The sequence below is a fragment of the Euleptes europaea genome, chromosome 15 (assembly GCF_029931775.1).
Source record: "Euleptes europaea isolate rEulEur1 chromosome 15, rEulEur1.hap1, whole genome shotgun sequence".
In the NCBI taxonomy this organism is placed as follows: Eukaryota; Metazoa; Chordata; class Lepidosauria; order Squamata; family Sphaerodactylidae; genus Euleptes; species Euleptes europaea.
The window spans coordinates 35724555-35742661 of record NC_079326.1 but is presented as its reverse complement, the minus strand read 5'-3'; the positions used below and the strand labels follow the sequence as shown (position 1 = coordinate 35742661).

Below are 18107 nucleotides of genomic sequence, written 5' to 3'. Positions count from 1 at the left end.
AGAAGAAGAAGAAGAGTTGGTTTTTATATGCCGACTTTCTCTACCACTTAAGGGAGACTCAAACCGGCTTACAATCACCTTCCCCTCCCCTCCCCTCCCCTCCCCACAACAGACACCCTGAGAGGTAGGTGAGGCTGAGAGAGTGTGATGAGCCCAAGGCCACCCGGCTGGCTTCATGTGTAGGAATGGGGAAACAAATCCAGTTCACCAGATTAGCCTCCGTCGCTCATGTGGAGCAGTGGGGAATCAAATCCGGTTCTCCAGATCAGACTCCACCGCTCCAACCATCGCTCTTAACCACTACACCACACTGTAGAACCTGCTACAGTCTTGAATATTTTTCCCCATTCCTTATTATTTCCCCCCATTCCTTATTATAGTAAATGTCTGGAAACATAAGCTTAAAAAAAGAATAAGAAGAAATCTGGTGTGTTAAGCAGATTAACGTTTACAACCCTTAGTACACCCTGTTCTCTAGTTCCTTAAATACCAATAGGCAAGGACTACCAGAATCAGGAAAAAGGCTAAAAGAGCATTAATGTTTTATGTCACTTGTTCCAGAGCTCAGCTTTAGCTCTGAGCACGCATTTCTGCAAAAAAACCGAACATGAAATTTATCCATCATTTGATCACTATGCTCTTATATAGCTTACCCTTAGGTTTATTATTTTAAACCGCTTTTCTAGCAAGCGAACAGGAACCACATTTTCCCATCTCTCTGCCATTTTCCCATCTCTTTCACAAGTGACAGGATGCAAATTTAGAACTATTTCAGCTATCTAATATAGATGTAGAATCCTGATCACAGCAGATAGTTGTGGAAGCCAGTGTTGCTTTCCCCACTAAAAACCCCAGACCAATAAGCTGGTATACTTCAATACCAGTTTAAGTAGCCTCTGTATTACAACTAAAGATGCATGCTTATCAGTAGGATTGGTCACTGAGTCTGTGGGTGTTTCGGTTTGTTCATGAAATTCAGAACGGGGCAGGTTTATTTAAATTAAATTAAATTGCTTAATAAAGGCACTGAAGGTCAGAAAATCTTGATGAATTTTCTTAATTAAAAGATCAATACCTCTATTAAGCAGGCATTATTAACCCTGGAATAATGAGTAAAGGAAAGACCGTCTTTAATATTTTCTTCCCCGTTCCCTGTTGCTTGTTATAGTAAATGTCCATTGTGCTCAATGTTAATTATGATATAGAACCAATTTTGCCTCTCTGAATCCACAACTTTGTATGCCACAAATCGGTTTCTCCTACACTCATGTTTGTCAACAGGAATTAGGGTTGCCAACCTCCAGGTAGTAGCTGGAGATCTCCTGCTATTACAACTGATCTCCAGCCGATAGAGATCAGTTCACCTGGAGAAAATGGCCAGTTTGGCAATTGGACTCTATGGCATTGAAGTCCCTCCCCAAACCCCGATCTCTTCAGGCTCCGCCCCAAAAACCTCCTGCCGGTGGCAAAGAGGGACCTGGCAACCCTAACAGGAATACCCTCCCCTACACACACGCACACAAACACTCATGACAGCCAGTATGATGTAGTAATTAGAATGCTGGACTACAATCTGGGAGACGCTGGTTCGAATCCCCACTGGAAGCTTGCTGAGTGAACTTGGGCCACTCTCTCAGCCTAGCCTACCTCACGAGGTTGTTGTGAGAATAAAAGTACAACCGGAGAACGATGCAAGCAATTTGAATCTCTGTTGGGGAGAAAGGCAGGGTATAAATGAAGTTAATTAAAAAAAATTAAAAACTCATCAACAACTAATAACACAGAAGTAACTATGTTTTCTTCGTTTTAAAACAGTACAAGAATAAATGCGTTTTACACCTTCCGGAGTGCCACTTGTCTGTAGCTTTTAGGAGCTGCCAGCGTAGAGCTAATTATAACCCAGCTGATGTCTCTCGGCATCACATTCCCCAAGTAAAATAATTGTGCGGCGCGGAGGCAAGGCAGAAATGCTAATGCAAACAGCAAGACAAAGAATCACATGTTTATACTGGAGGCAGGGATGGGGAGAAACCGCATCACTTTGTCTGAACAACTGAAGCGGGGAGACACATCAGGATGCTCCAGTGTCTACTGCAGGAGGTGCTCCAGTCATTAGAAAGTGCAGAAAAGGAAAAGAGGAAGCAGCGAGAAAGTGAGGGAGAGACATGGTAGGAGATCCCTTGGGATCTTGAGACGGAACGTGTTCAGACCGTTTTCCTACCTTCCCAAATCCGAAACGCGTCTCTCTCCCATGTAAACAATGTTCCCCTCCACGTCTCCCGCACTGCCTGCACCACTAAGTTTCTGAAATCACTATTATTTCCATAGCAACCGACTGCTATTTCAAAAATTAAAGGTTTGTAGTTTGACTGGAGAAGGGGGGGATGAGCTAGTATATATAAAGGAGGAAAACATAAACTATCCAACGTTTTAGTATGTATTTATTGGGAATATTTTTGCTCTGCCTCTTCATAGTAGTACATCCAAGGAGGCTTGCAATATTACAATAATCCATACAACAAAAAGTCATAAAAGAACAGAAAGAATTATTGCTTTGTTGGCGGAAGACATATTTGAGGGGAGTTACAGGATCCAAATGAGTGGAGGAGAGTTGTGGGACCCAATCCAGTTAACATATAATAGCACACAACAAGCAACAGCAGAAGCAAGATACAACAACAACACAATAGGAAAAAACCCAACAACACAACATAATAAAACCAGCATCTCAAAAACAGATGGGGAAAAGATATCCTGTGATTTGAAGAATGACTTATTTTAAAGTATAACATCAGTATTGACCACTGTCACACCACATGTTAATAATTCTCTATTAGGGAATTACACGCAACAGTAGAAGAAGAAGAAGAAGAAGAAGAAGAAGAAGAAGAAGAAGAAGAAGAAGAAGAAGAAGAAGAAGAGTTGGTTTTTTCTCTGCCACTTAAAGGAGACTCAAACCGGCTTACAATCACCTTCCCCCACCCCACAACAGACACCCTGTGAGGTAGGTGGGGCTGAGAGAGCTCTAACAGAGCTGTGAGTAGCCCAAGGTCACCCAGCTGGCTTCATGTGGAGGAGTGGGGAAACAAATCCAGTTCACCAGATTAGCCTCCACCGCTCATGTTTAGAAGCTGGGAATCAAACCCGGCTCTCCAAATCAGAGTCCACTGCTCCAAACCACCGCTCTTAACCACTACACCACGCTGGCTCACAAGATGTATATTTTGTAAAAGGAAATGAGGGTTGCTAATGCCCCAGGGCATATTTCTAGTCCAACATTTTCAAGCATCATTTACAAGCTATATTAGAGCAACTGAAACTGACTTTACAGTACTATGCACTGAGTACTACTGAAATATGAGTCACTAATGACATTCATTGAAGGCACTAGCAAAGCTGGTAATCACACAGCGGAGAGGTGAAACTGGTCCAGCTATAGGAGTATCATAGCAACAAGTACATTTCCAGAAAAGAGAAACATCCACTAAGCAAAGGGGAATGAAAGCTCCCAGGAGCTGGCCACTAAGGGTATATAAAAAAGTGGACTTTTCTTTTTCTAGTTCACAAAGGAGGGAATTGGCATAAACATATGCTGGGGTTCGTGCTCAGAAAACACTTTTTGTATGAGGCACTTTGAAAACATTTTGAAGCATCTGGCCACAGAGGAGCCAGTGTGGTGGAGTGATCAGTCTATCACAATCGGATCTGGGTTAAAATGTCCGTTCTGCCTTTGGGTGATGGCTGGAGATCTCCTGATGTTACAACTGATCTCCAGCCGATAGAGATCAGTTCACCTGGAGAAAATGGCCACTTTGGCCATTGGGCTCTATGGCACTGAAGTCCCTCCCCTCCCCAAACCCTGCCCTCCTCAGGCTCTGCCTGCAAAACCTCCTGCCGGTGGCAAAGAGGGACCTGGCAGCCCTAGCCATGAAGTTCACTTGATGACACTGGCCAGCGTGGTGTAGTGGTTAAGAGCGGTGGTTGGAGCGGTAGAGTTTGATCTGGAGAACCGGGTTTGATTCCCCACTCCTCCACATGAGCGGCGGAGGCTAATCTGGTGAACTGGATTTGTTTCCCCACTCCTGCAGACAAAGCCAGCTGGGTGACCTTGGGCAAGTTACAGCTCTGTTAGAGCTCTCTCAGCCCCACCTACCTCACAGGGTGTCTGTTGTGGGGAGGGGAAGGAAAGGAGATTGTAAACCGGTTTGAGTTTTCCTTACGTGGTAGAGAAAGTCGGCCTATAAAAACCAACTCTTCTTCTTCTTTCACACTAGCCTACTTCATAGGGTTGTTGTGAGGACAAAACAGGTTAGGGAGAACCACTAAGGACGGGATATGAAAGTATACTAAATAGGCAGAATACCCAGGGTGGAAGGAGCATGATACTTGTGGAAAGTAAGCAGGTCTAGGTGTGGCCGCTTAAAGGGCAGGAGGTGACCTAGGAAACATGCGTTAGCTAATTTGCACTCTGCAGTTAACGCCACAGTTAACACTGACAAAGAAAACCTGCTATATGTTCAGACGCACATGCTCTGCTCTACATGCTCTGCTCTAGCCAACATAAGTAATCGTCTATAACATGGGACTAACAGGAAATCAAAGTATGTTGGAAGATATTGGTAGATATATATCAAGATGTTGGTAGTATTAAACCTATGTATAAAGGTGAACATACCCTAAGTGCTAGTTGTCATGATGTTTCTAAAATCCAGTTTTGGTAGTCACCCTCTTGCGATAACAAGATTAGCTGCTAGTTGGGTAGCTGCTTGCCGTTGTCTTCTGTTCTGCTGCTAAAACCAGGGCTTAAGTGGAGCGGCCTTGAAATATCAACCTTGCTGTGAAATCCCCTGTTCTCCTTGCTGAATGCTCCGCTAGTTCCTGTCTGCCAACCCATCCCTCTTAACCCTACCACCAGGCTCCACCTTGTGAGTCTGAAGCACCATTACACCACCACAGTGGGTTGCTTCAGTTATCTATAGCATACAAGACCCTTCCAAAGATCAGTCTTTCCAGTTCAGCGATGCCAATTTTTTAAAATTACTTTCGCAGGCTATAACTGAAATGTCAAGTCTGAAGATCCTCTAAGGAGTTAACTTCCAAAAATACTTTATGGTGATTTTCTCTTTATATTAAGACAGCTTGCATTTAGCGGAGTATCTTTTCCCATTCAGATGCCTTCATTGTGGAAGTGTGCCTAAGCAAGTCTACTCAAAATTAAGTCCCATTTTATTCAATTGGGCTTACTCTCAGGGAATGTTCTTAGGAGTGCAGCCTTCGTTCCCTAACAGCTTTTCCCATCTATGCTTAGTTATAAATCCTATAAATCCAGAAGGTTGTAAAGGCCTTTTATATATCTTGATTTACAAAATATTTCTTTAAGTTTTATCAGCTTTTTTCTCAAAACAGTGATCACTGAATTATGAGGATATATAGTTTCGTAACTGGAAATATTGAAATCACAATGGATCATTATTCTGTGATATTTTGCAACTTTTGAAAGGAAATACGCTGTCCAATCCATTATATCAATACATCTTGATATATTGTATTTGACCCAGACAGAGTAAGTTCTCATCTTAAAACTAGCATCATAAATAGGAGAGGGTAATGAAGAAATATTGGGACTCATTTGTTGTTGTTTTTCAGTTTATTCAATACCAACATTATAGCCTCAGAAAATTTAATCAGGACCTTGCTTGAATCAACTCTTAAAACATCAAGGTAGGCAGTGGTATCTTAATATAATCTTGTTCTAGACTACATTGTTATCTACACGAATTCAAGTGAAAAAAGTTTTACATCTTATTGCTTGATACTATTTTATTAAATTAACAAATAACGATCCACCTTCTTCCTTAAACCTTTGCAAAATTAAGAATACAATTGTTGGTTTCTTGCTTATAAAGATAAGTATTTTTGTCAGCTGTTTAAAATTTGTGAAGGTATATGTATAGTTACATTTTCCAATAGAAATATGATTTTTGATAGGATGGTCATTATTTAAACTTGTGATTCTACCAAACTGGGACCGTAACTATAGATTTTTTTAGATCTCTATCCACAACTGGAAGCAGAAAAGAGCAAGAGTCCAGTAGCACCCTAAAGACTAACAAAATTTCTGGCAGAGTATGAGCTTTCATGAGCCACAGCTTGCTTCTTGAGATACAGCTAGAATGTGATTCCATGTAACCTTAAGTAGAGAAGAGTGAATTAGACACACAATGGCAATGTAAATGTCAAAAGCAAGTAAATGACATTAGCAGGCGTGATTGGATTAGGTGTGATATGCAGAGGGATAGTAGGCATGGAGAAATTAGCATTGGTAATGAGACAGGATTCCCAGATCTCTATTCAATCCAGGAGAATGCATTGTTTAGAACTTCATTGTTAGTTGTAATTCAGCAGTCTCTCTTTCTAATCTCCCTTTGAAATTCCTTTGGAAAGATAGATCACGATGGGTAGCCATGTTAGTCTGTAAATAGCAGTAGAAAAGAGCAAGAGTCCAGTAGTGCCTTAAAGACTAACAAAATTTGAACCGAGTATTAATCAACAGATTTTCATGTTCTGAGTGTTTTTCAACAGATTTTCATTTTCTGCAGTCAGCCACAAACGTTTACATCTGCTAGGCTTTACTGACTATTTAAAGGCCTTGCGCCAGAGATACACTGCTGGCAAGGCTGCGTCGGTCCCCATGGCTCACACTGCTGTGTGGCTCCACTGCAACAGTATAAATTCCCCTGCAGTGGTGTCCATGTCAGTTTGGATGATGTAAGTGGCCCTCATGCTGCCATATGGGTCATGCCGCCTCCTCACCTATTTTGCTCCCCCCTTCAGGATTTCATGGTTAATATTAGCCAAACCCATCTGGGTGAACATTTGCAAGTATAAGATAAGATGCAAAGTTAAGGATCAAACAGCTGCTTGGAAGCCAATGGATATTTTCAAATTGTGTGCATTAAATTCTTAAAATAGGCCCTTAAGGCTTTGACAGTAGAATACATTCAGCCACAATATTGTATCAACAGCTGTATTCAAGAAGCGTTTCCGTGCAGATCAAAGGTAACGTCTGGCTAATCACATTAAAAGAACTTCTAGAACTATTGCAGAGGTCCAAAATCCCAAGGTGGCTGTTAATTTTTTTTTTTTACGAATAATTTAATGTAACTGTACTACAGATAAAGCAAACAATTGCTCTTTCTTTTGAGACAGATGTGATGGGCTGCCTTGGAAAGTTTGAATCCTACCTACAGCTGTCAGCAGGCTTTACATAGAGGCTAAAAGCGTGAGCTGAGAGTCTGATTCAAGACACAGCTCACCCATGAACTCAGCGAGTAGTCTTAGAATAACCACCATTTTGAATATACAGTAGGGTTGCCAACCTCCAGGTATTGGCTGGAGATCTCCTGCTATTACAACAGATCTCCAGCCGACAGAGATCAGTTCACCTGGAGAAAATGGCCCCTTTGGGAATTGGACTCTATGGCATTGAAGTCTCTCCCCTCCCCAAGCCCCGCCCTCTTCAGGCTCTGCCCCAAAAATCACCCGCTGGTGGCAAAGAGGGACCTGGCAACCCTAATATACAGTGCAGGAGCAGGAAAGTTACTCAGCTTCCTAAGGCTGTATGTTGACCTGAAAGGCAAAAATAGTGGTACAAGCCAATACCACAATTTCCCAGTTAGCATAATTTTCGGTGCAATTGTAAGCACAGTTGTACCCTTCAATGGACTTATAAGGGTGTATCTCTGTTCAGGATGGTACCATGAGTCAAGTAGGCCAAAGATATGCTTTCCACATAACTGATGGCGCAAGCCAAACACAGCAGCTAAATCCAGCCTATAGAACAAGGATGTTTATTTTCGTCATATCAATGGCATAGGATGGGATGGTGCTGTAATGACACCGTACAGGTGTTATATATATTTAACATTGGGACGAATCCCATTGATTTCAAGGGGATGAAATTGACTTCAATGCAAGATCTTTCCCACCAGCCGTTTGTCCTCTGGCTTGAAAAATATCATACTTTTAATTGCTTTGCCATTGTTGCCATGCAACAGATTTTTTCCCCAAGGAAGGAAAACCATTTATAATGCTTTCAAAACAGAGGATAAAATAGATATCTGTTTTTTTAAAAATCCATTTCCAAAACTAGCTCTTTGATTTATTATGTCAATATACTCCTTCACAAAGAAATAGCTATTCGCGGCAGGTATTTCAATTAATCAAAACCAAATATGTACTGAAGACCCAATCTTAAATTATTCCGGGAGCTCAAGATGCTGATCTCTTCCCTCTTCACCAAAACAAGGAGCTATTAATAAAGGATTGCTTATAAATCATATGTGTACAATATTAATGAGATGCAATGAGGAAGTTTTATGCCTCATTGGAATACTGTGTGTTCCCATGAGGGTTTCTGAATGTTGGTAAAATCTTAGTAAAAATACTATTAAAAATTACATTGGTTCTTACAAGGTCAGTTCTGAGCAACTCCCTGTTAGGTCTTTTATGCATGGCTGTTTCACTCACTGTCACCCCTCCAACGACTTTGGGTCTTCATTTAGATTGTGCGTGCCGTTTCCAACCGTCAGAAGTTGCCAGAAGCCGCCTCGCTCTCCCCCTGCATTTCCCCGCGTTTTGCCCGCGTTTTGAAATTTGAGATAAAACAGGTCCCTCAAAACGCCGGGAAATGCGGGGGGGGGGGGAGCGAGGCGACCTCTGATGGTCAGAAACAGCATGCAGAATCCGGACAAAGACCCAAAGTTGTCGGAGGGGTGACGGCAAGTGAAACAGCCGTGCATAGAAGATCACAGGGAAGTAGAACAAATAATTATCCACGTAAATGTTTGCATAAAGCAGGTCCTACTGCTCTGTGGAAATCCCTTTGGATTTCCTTTACCATTGGATCTTTACCTTTACTTTTACCTTTGGATCCAATGTATATCTAGATTCTAATAATTCAAAGTACACTAGTAACTACAGAACAATAATGTGCACTTTTAAAGCAATCAAGATGATATATATATAGGGTTGCCAACCTCCAGGTGGCAGCTGGAGATCTCCTGCTATTACAACTGATCTCCAGCTGATAGAGATCATTTCACCTGGAGAAAATGGCCACTTTGGCAATTGGACTCTATGGCATTGAAGTCCCTCCCCTCCCCAAACCCTGCCCTCCTCAGGCTCTGCCCAAAAAACCTCCCGCTGGTGGCGACGAGGGACCTTGCAACCCTACGTATATAATGTTTCCACAAACCCTCATACACACACTCTCCCAGGGAAGCCAATAGGTGTCACTTGGGATAGATACTTATGAGACTGTGTCCAATGTGTGGAAATACACCAGTGAAAGTCTATTGCTGAAATTCCACACCGAAAACGAAAGAGCTGCTTTTCACATCAAAATAGAAACCAGGAAACAGCGAGCCTCAATTAAGGATTCTGCAGAATGGGAGAGAACAAGGTTGTCATCATTTATGCGAACCACATTCATGCCGAAAGCCCAGCAATCTCAAAACAAGGCTTAATCTTGCTCATGCCCAAAGAAATGGAAGAAGGGCCTTTGAATTCCCAAGCGTAACGCACAGATCCTAGCTAGCGCTGCTGCAGCGTGTTTCCCCCCACTCGCCATCAGCTTTCCTAGCTATTGCCTTGGAACCTTTTATCTTTCAACCTCCCACACAAGCACTCTCCCCACCCCCCAATAAGAATTGCAGGCAAAGCTGGTGGGCTTATCTTTGTTCCACAAGGCTGGTGAATGTTTGCCAGCAGGGAAAAGCTACACTGGATAAGAAATTACAGGTCTCCAGTTCATGCAGAATACCTTAGTTATCAGAGAACTTTTTTTAAAAAAATGCAGCGCTATACCTAGTCTCCTTCTGCATCTCCCCCATTCTTTGTTATCATAAAGGGGCGAGATAGATATTTTTAGCCATAGAAAGGCAAATCCATCTGCACTAGGTTTCCAAGGAAACCGAATAATTGAAATATGTGTTGAACTAAGATCTGTTTCTACCAATTCCTCTTGATTACTGGAGCTGCCGAAGCAGTCTGCCGGCGCATGACTCCCACGCAGGCCCTTTTCATTGCAATTGGACTTTCAGGAGAGCTGAGCTGGATAGATCGCTCAGGAGTTGCTGGAGGTGGGGAAGAGGGTGACGCTCTGATTCAGAACGCAGGCATGTTGCACTGAACACTTAAATATACCATTGTGACCATCGTAAGCAAGAACAGGGTGAAAGCACCCTCTCAAAGAGGAGTAGCCCCACCAGCCTTTATCTTCTCTCCATCTTCTGCTTTTTTGCCCTTCCCTACCCCTGGCATCCTCTACCCAGGAAAACTGTGGCCCAGTTGCACAGTGCTGGTTGCCAGGGCAGGACCAGTTACACAGTGGGGAACCTGCAAAGACTTGCAAAGGTCACCCATTTCCCCCTATCAACTGCTCCACACTCTTTCCCTCCACCTGACAACTCCCAAATCCTCAACCATCTCTGCTTCTTTCTCTCCTTCCCAACCACCCCCTCTGTACCTCCATCTTCAGCTATATTTATTATTTACTTCATTTATAGCCCACCTTTCGCCACAATGGGGCTTTAAGCGCCATACTTCATTTTCCTCTCCTCCATTTTATCCTCAGAACAACACTGTGAGCAGGGGTGGAGTGGGAGAGATAAACCTTCCCCTCCCCCAGCCTGCCCTGGCCCCACCCCCAAAGGAAGGAGAGGAGAGGAAGAGGTAGTCTGTCTGAACCTGCCCCTCCCTCCCATACGGGTAGGGATGCCAACCTCCAGGTGGCACCTGGCGATCTCCCTCTATTACAATTTATCTTCAGATGACCAAGACCAGTTCCCCTGGAGAAAATGGCCATTTTGGAGAATGGATGCTATGACATTATATCCTGCTAAAGTCCCTCCCCTCCCCAAGTCCCACCATTCCAGGCTCCACTCCCAAAATCTCCAGGTATTTCTCAACCCAGAGCTAGCAACCCTAAAAAGGGGGGATGGAAGAAAGGAGGAAGAGGCAACCAATTGGCCAGTTGCTGATTTCCTCACGATAGGCAGGCCAGACACTGCTTCATCTTGCACACACTGAGCAATGCCCCCCACACCTTGCCCAGGCTGATGGGTGCCTCCCTCACCTTGCATGGGGCACAGCTAGGTTGATCCAGGCACACACACACACCTCACCTTATATGGAACTTGACTGGGTGTTGCCCTCCGCCATGCCTGCCTTGCATTGCCTTGCCCTGCAAGGAGCTCAGCTGGGTTCCCCTCTCTGCCTCGATTTGCCTCATGCACGGCTCGGCTCGGTGCCACCATCAGCTTTGCCTGATGTAGGGCCCGGATGCCGCCATCTGCATTGCCTTGCACAGGGCTGGGCTGGGCACAGGGTTGCCAGGTTCCTCTTTGCCACCGGCAGGAGGTTTTTGGGGTGGAGCCTGAGGACAGCAGGGTTTGGGGAGGGACTTCAATGCCATAGAGTCCAATTGCTGAGGCATTTTCTCCAGGTGAACTGATTGGCTGGAGATCAGTTGTAATAGCAGGAGAGCTGCAGCTAGTATCTGGAGGTTGGCAACCCTAGCTGGGCACCAGTGTCTGGTTCATCTTGTGTGGGAGTTGGCTGGGTGCCAGTCTCTGCCTTGCCTTGAGCAGACTTAGCCAGGCATCATCACATCCTCCTTCTTGCCTCTTGCATGTGGCTGTGGCAGGCCAGGCTCTGTCTCCCCTGCCTCACCTGAGGTTGGCTGGATGGCATCTCTCCCACCTTGCATGAGGCTTGGGTGGGTCAGGCTCAGCCCTTCTATCAGAGGGCTGGCTTAGGTGTGGGTGGGACTCCGTCGACACACCAGGAGGCATCCAGGTACACTCAATGGCAATTCCCCCCCCCCTTGCCTGTGAGGTAAATTTGGCCGAGAATGTGTAACTGGTCCATGGTCACCCAGTGAATTTCCACAGCAGAATGGGAATTCAAGGTCCTAGTCTGAAATTCTAACTACTGCACAACACTGACGTTTGTGTGGGGACTGCTGTTGAAGAGTAGCAAGCAGGCGGGCCTAGGTAAGTCATGCAAGTTGGGTTGTAGCACATCTCCCAGTGATTACAGCTGTGCCTGACCCTGAAGTGTCTTCCTTCAAAGGCCAAAAGATCCCGGGAAAGGGCATCCCCCTGCCTTTTACTGACAGAAACTGAGCCTCTTGTAGTTCCTCAGCAATAGCCACTGATGGAATCCTTTTATCATTTTGGTGCTTTCTACCCTCCCCCCATTTTTGAATATATTTTTTTAATTTCAGATTTTTCTGCAAACTTGGGGTCTCGTACAGGTATGTAGAAAGATCTGTTTTGTCCTTTCATGGGCCCAGTCTCTGGATGTAAGTATCCTCAGATTTGGCTGACTTGGCTATTAGAATATATGGTGATGATGATGATGATGATGATACACCATGCCAACATACTGGATGTGCATCATGTATAAGGTCTTTGATGTTTCTCAGCATTTTATGCAGTTATCCTCAAAGCACCCGTCCATCTAGCACAGGGCTCCTTTCTATGACATCAAAAATGTTAGTTGAGTAATGCATGGATTTCAATACTGATTGCATTATAGACATCTAACTTCATATTCTCTGTTTCACAATTAACAAAAATATGTATTCCTCTAAAAAGCAAAACGGGATTTCTTAATATTTTGCCAACAGCTTTTAATAATCGACCTGTTTCAGCAAAGATGATACATTTTCAGACAAATTGCTTACAAATTTGGCACTCTATATTGGTTCCTTACATTACAAATTCTACCTGGAGTGGTGCCAGCCGAAAAATGAAGAGTCGACAGTTCTCCCTACAGAAGCTATCTAGGTCAGCGTTTGACCTGATCACCATAATAGCTGCAGAATAACACAGTTAAAGGGAGAAGCATTGTGTACTACTGTTCATGGCAATGTTCACAAAGGAGTACCACCTGTGTTACACTGACAAACTGAAGTATGCACATACATTTTACTATCCGTGTAAGCCACTGGCATATCTGTGAAATTTCAAACCTATAGTGATCCACGTCACAAGATCGTATACTAGATGCTCAAGCGTTTGTTTTGAATATGGTAACTAATGGTACAAACTTGTGTAGTTACTGCAGTCTAAGCCCACTGACATCAACGGACTTCAACCAAAGTAACTTTGCAAAGGATTGCACTCTAAAAGGATTATATTTTACCTGTCCTGTGAACCGAAAGAAGATGTGTATTTGGTAGCTCACGATATTCCAAAATACATTGAAATCACTGGTCTGTAAAATCTGTCTTTCAATCAAAATAGTTGTTTCTAACAGCACAGTCCTAAACAGATTGACACCCAGAAGGGTGTTAATGGGTTTATAAGGGTATAACTCTGTTTATGATTGCACTATGAGTTAACACCCTAAATGAAGCTCACACCATTGGAGCAATAGTTGAATTAGCTGATGCCTCCTTCTTCCTAGGCCTAAACCTCCTTTGATTTCTCAGCATCGGCTTTTCGCTGATACTATCCTCTCTGTGGCTTAGCAAAAGCTTTGCCATCAGGCACTGAACTATCTGCTTGCCTTAACAGCTCCATCTTTGCTTAAGGCCGGCCGTTCGGCATTGGCGTGAGAAAGTTGCCAGAGAGATTTGCGTGCGCTTCAGATTTTGCTGTGTACGGATTGCTTCCTGGAAGAGATGCAGGCAGAGGAAGGAATTGCCAAACCGCTCCAACGCAATTAGCACAGCAGGTTACACCAATGTTTAAATAAGCATTTTTCGCACACGGACAATATTCCAATGCTTGTAGCAATTAAAAAAAAACGCATCTTGCCTCCCTTCTCTCCCTCGCCCCCCCATCCCACAGTTACCTGTTATCTGGATTCTGTTCTTTCAGCTCCGCCAAGGCAGACTAAAAGCTTCACTGCTTCTTTTGCCAGCCATCGAGCCGCGGTCAGCCAATCAGAGAGGAGACATCCTGGCATCCTCTGGAATGAACACGCTGCCTTCTCCCCCTCCTCCCTTCATCCAGTCCTGGGCAAACATAATGAAAAAATTAAAATGGGCAAGGGAGGCGCGCGCGGGGGGGGGGGGGAAACAAATCAGCAATGCCGTGGCAAGACGTATAGAGAAAATGCTGTAAGAGGCTACCCAGAAATAGGAAGGAAGTTGCTAATCCAGCTCTGTGGATACTGCCCAGCTCCTAATGAGATGTTATTAATAACCATGATGTGTAAAATGATTCTGAATGCACAGTGCGATCCAGGCTTCCCCCCTCCCCTCCTTGAAATAATTCAAAAGTGGGCAGGAGGTGATCGTGCACTCGTAGCGCATTGTGGACTAGAAAATACCAGAAGTCTGCTTGAAGATTCATAAATCAGTCACAGCCACAAAGCAGCGTGAAGCCACCGCACAGACCGCTTATATTCCAGAGGACTTAATTTCCTCAACTGTGCCGCAGTCTGCTTCTTCACTGGGGATGCTTAAAAGGGAGTGGTTTTATTTACTTAGATTATGATATCTTGCCAGGGTGGTGTAGCGGTGGACTCTGATCTGGAGAACCGGGTTTGATTCCCCACTCCTCTACATGAGGGGCGGATGCTAATCTGGTGAACTGGGTTGGCTTCCCCACTCCGACACATAAAGCCAGCTGGATGATCTTGGGCTGGTCACAGCTCTCTTAGAACTCTCTCAGCCCCACCTACCTCACAGGGTATCTGTTGTTGGGAGGGGAAGGGAAGGTGATTGTAAACTGGTTTAATTCTTCCTTAAGTGGTAGAGAAAGTCGGCATATAAAAACCAACTCTCCTCCTCCTCCCCACCAGCAGGCCCAAAGCAGTTTACAAAATTGTTCTTCCCTCTTCCATTTTCTCCTCGCAGCAACAGCCTTGTGAGGTAGGCCAGGCTGAGAGACAGAGATTAGCCCAAGGTGACCCAGTGAGCTTTAGGGACAGTTGCCAACCTCCAGGTGGTTAAACCTCAATAAATTGCTACGTGTGCTGAGACAACACTAGTTAAGGAGAAATACAGCACCCAAGCTCAAGTACACAGCATATAATCAAGAAAATATATTGTCCAAAATAAAGTAGTGGTAACTACCACAGTAACAGACTAAGGTAAGTATACAGTAATGAATTATATTTCTCAAAATCCAAAATTGTTTCAAACAAACCGAAAAAGTACAGCAAACAATTCTTATGCCCGGTTACTTCACCGTATATTTGGTACAAAGTTCATAATCCAAAGTCCAAAGTCCAAAACGCCAAATCCAAAGTCCAAATTTAATGCACATTCAACGTCCAAACTATATGAAAATCCAAATGAAAATCCAAAATGACACTTCTGGATTCGTGTGCGTTTCGCAGTGTGAAAGCTTCTTCAGTTGATTAATAATTCTTTCAATGTTCAATTGGTGTAAATACACAATTCATAAGGGTACATAGACCTCTGTGAAGTAGAGTAAATGCCAATAATACCAAATCTAGGAACATAAAATTCTAATAATATACATACAGCCTCAGACTATACTCACCAAAATTGACCAGCCGTCCTATCTGGCTCCTAACTGTCTCTGAGAACTGGTAAAAGAAACCTAGAGGCTCATGATTAAATCCTGCTGAACCCAGCTGACGTCCATCAAAACTCATAAAGCTCCACCAATTTTTTAAAAAAAATCGCGAGATCAAACTCACTATTAAGACCAGCGCGGGCTAGCGTTTTAAATAAGTATACAAATTTCATCTCATGTCTATGCAAAATCTTAGCTACATCTTCCTGTTGGTATCTGCGAGGTTTATACTGCCAAAGCGCGAAAAAGAGTAGATCCGTGTCTGAATGTCCCTTCTGTATGTGATGACTCGTTAATGGTGCCTCAACAGTTCTTGAGCGTATTCTTGCACGGTGTTTGCCGATGCGTAATTTTAATTGGCGACATGTTGAGCTAATGTACATTAAAAGACAGGGGCAAATAATTGCATAAATCACGTTTTTAGATGTGCAGTTAGTAAATTGTTGTAGCGTATATTTAAAGTTGGAGCTGGAAGAGCTTCCTTCCTTGATGGGCAAACTAAAAGAATAGAATGCGCATGCGCCACATTTGTAATGGCCGGAGATATTAACGCCTTCTCGACTCGATATTCTGTCAGTTTTCACCAAATGGTTGCGTAAAGATTTGGTTTTTCTGAGGCCGAAAACCGGGGGTTATTAATCAACTGAAGAAGCTTTCACACTGCAAACCACACACGAATCCGGAAGTGTCGTTTTGGATTTTCATTTGGATTTTCATATAGTTTGGACGTTGAATGTGGATTAAATTTGGACTTTGGACTTGGCGTTTTGGACTTTGGATTATGAACTTTGTACCAAATATACGGTGAAGTAACCAGGTATAAGAATTTTTTGCTGTATTTTTTCAGTTTGTTTGAAACAATTTTGGATTTTGAGAAATATAATTCATTACTGTATACTTACCTTAGTCTGTTACTGTGGTAGTTACCACTACTTTATTTTGGACAATATATTTTCTTGATTATATGCTGTGTATTTGAGCTTGGGTGCTGTATTTCTCCTTAACCTCCAGGTGGTGGCTGGAGATTTCCCACTATTACAACTGATATCCAGGCTACAGAGATCAGTTCCCCTGGAGAAAATGGCCACTTTGGCAATTGGACTCTGTGGCACTGAAGTCCCTCCCCTCTTCAAACCCTGCCCTCAGGCTCCACCCCCAAAATCTCCAGTTATTTCCCAACCCAGAGCTGGCAACCCTAGCTATCATGGGAGAGTGGGGATTTGAACTGGGGTCTCCCAGATCTGAGTGGAAAACTCTAACCACTACACAACACTGGTTCTCACCATGTTTTGCTTGGATAGAGGTCTATAAAATTATGCATGGTTTGGAGAGAGTGGACAGGGAGAGGTTTTTCTCCCTCTCCGATAATACTAGAACACGGGGTCATCTGCTAAAGCTGGAGGGTAAGAGATTCAAAACAGAGAAAAGGAAGTATTTTTTCACACAACACATAATTAAATTGTGGAACTCCCTGCCCCAGGATGTGGTGATGGCTGCCAACTTGGAAGGCTTTAAGAGGGGAGTGGACATGTTCATGGAGGAGAGGAGTATTCATGGCTACTAGTTAAAATGGATGCTAGTCATGAGGCATACCTGTTCTCTCCAGGATCAGAGGTGCTTTCATGCAGAAAGGAGCAGAGAAGCCAAATAACTCCCATTGTGACCAGATGCTGAAAAACCCATTCATTTCATTTAGACAATTGTGATGATTAAGGGAAATATTGCCACAGGTGTACATATCCAGGTCTGCTTCAGCTATACATGTGTGTACATTTTGTAAAAAAAGCTCTGGCATCGTCCCTATCATTATTTAGGGCAGGGTTGTGTTATAGATCATAGGGTCCTGTGTTAAACCTCATGATGCGTCCCCAGATACCTCTTATCAAGAACACTCATCTTCCAAATATGCTTTTCAAACTTGCTGCCTCAGGAGATATAGCTAATGAATTTGTGGAATGACTTCAAAATAAATGAAATTATACACATCGATACTAGGTAAGTGTGTCAGAGGAGCGCTCAAGAGAGCCAGAGTGGTTAAATGCTTGAAGTAAGTCAGGCCCAGGTGGTAAAACATTTTTTCTCTCTTAGTGAATTTAAGATGTTGTAATGTTTAGGTCAAATGTCACAATTTATGGCAATATTTTCCTTTATCTTCTTAATCTAAACCATATTAAGGCTTGGAAGATGAAATTCATATAATTTATATAAATTTAAAAAGAGAGAGAGAGAGAGAGACAGACAGACAGACAGACAGACAGACAGACACGCAGATTCTAATCTGGCAAACCAGGGTTTGATTCCCCACTCCTACACATGAAGCCTGCTGGGTGACCTTGGGTTAGTCACAGTTCTCTCAGAACTCTCTCAGCCCCATCTTACCTCACAAGGAACCTGTTGGGTGGGGGAAGGGAAGGTGATTATAAGTTGTTTTCAGACTTCTTAAAGATAGAGGAAAAGCAGGGTATAAAAACCAACTCTTCTTCTTCAATGGATAAAGGACAAATCACACCTGAGTGATCTTATAGGGCCAAGGGGTCTTGTGAG

The 18107-nt window shown here is 43.4% G+C and overlaps 1 protein-coding gene across 1 annotated transcript in view; it reads right to left on the bottom strand.

Moving 5' to 3' along the window:
* Positions 1-13970, bottom strand: part of CSRNP3 (cysteine and serine rich nuclear protein 3) — a 96458-nt gene extending 82488 nt beyond the window's left edge. Inside the window, exon 1 of the mRNA XM_056861317.1 lies at positions 13867-13970. The gene's annotated coding sequence lies outside the window, so the exon portion shown is untranslated. The remainder of the gene's footprint in view (positions 1-13866) is intronic.
* Between the last annotated feature and the right edge of the window lie 4137 nt (positions 13971-18107).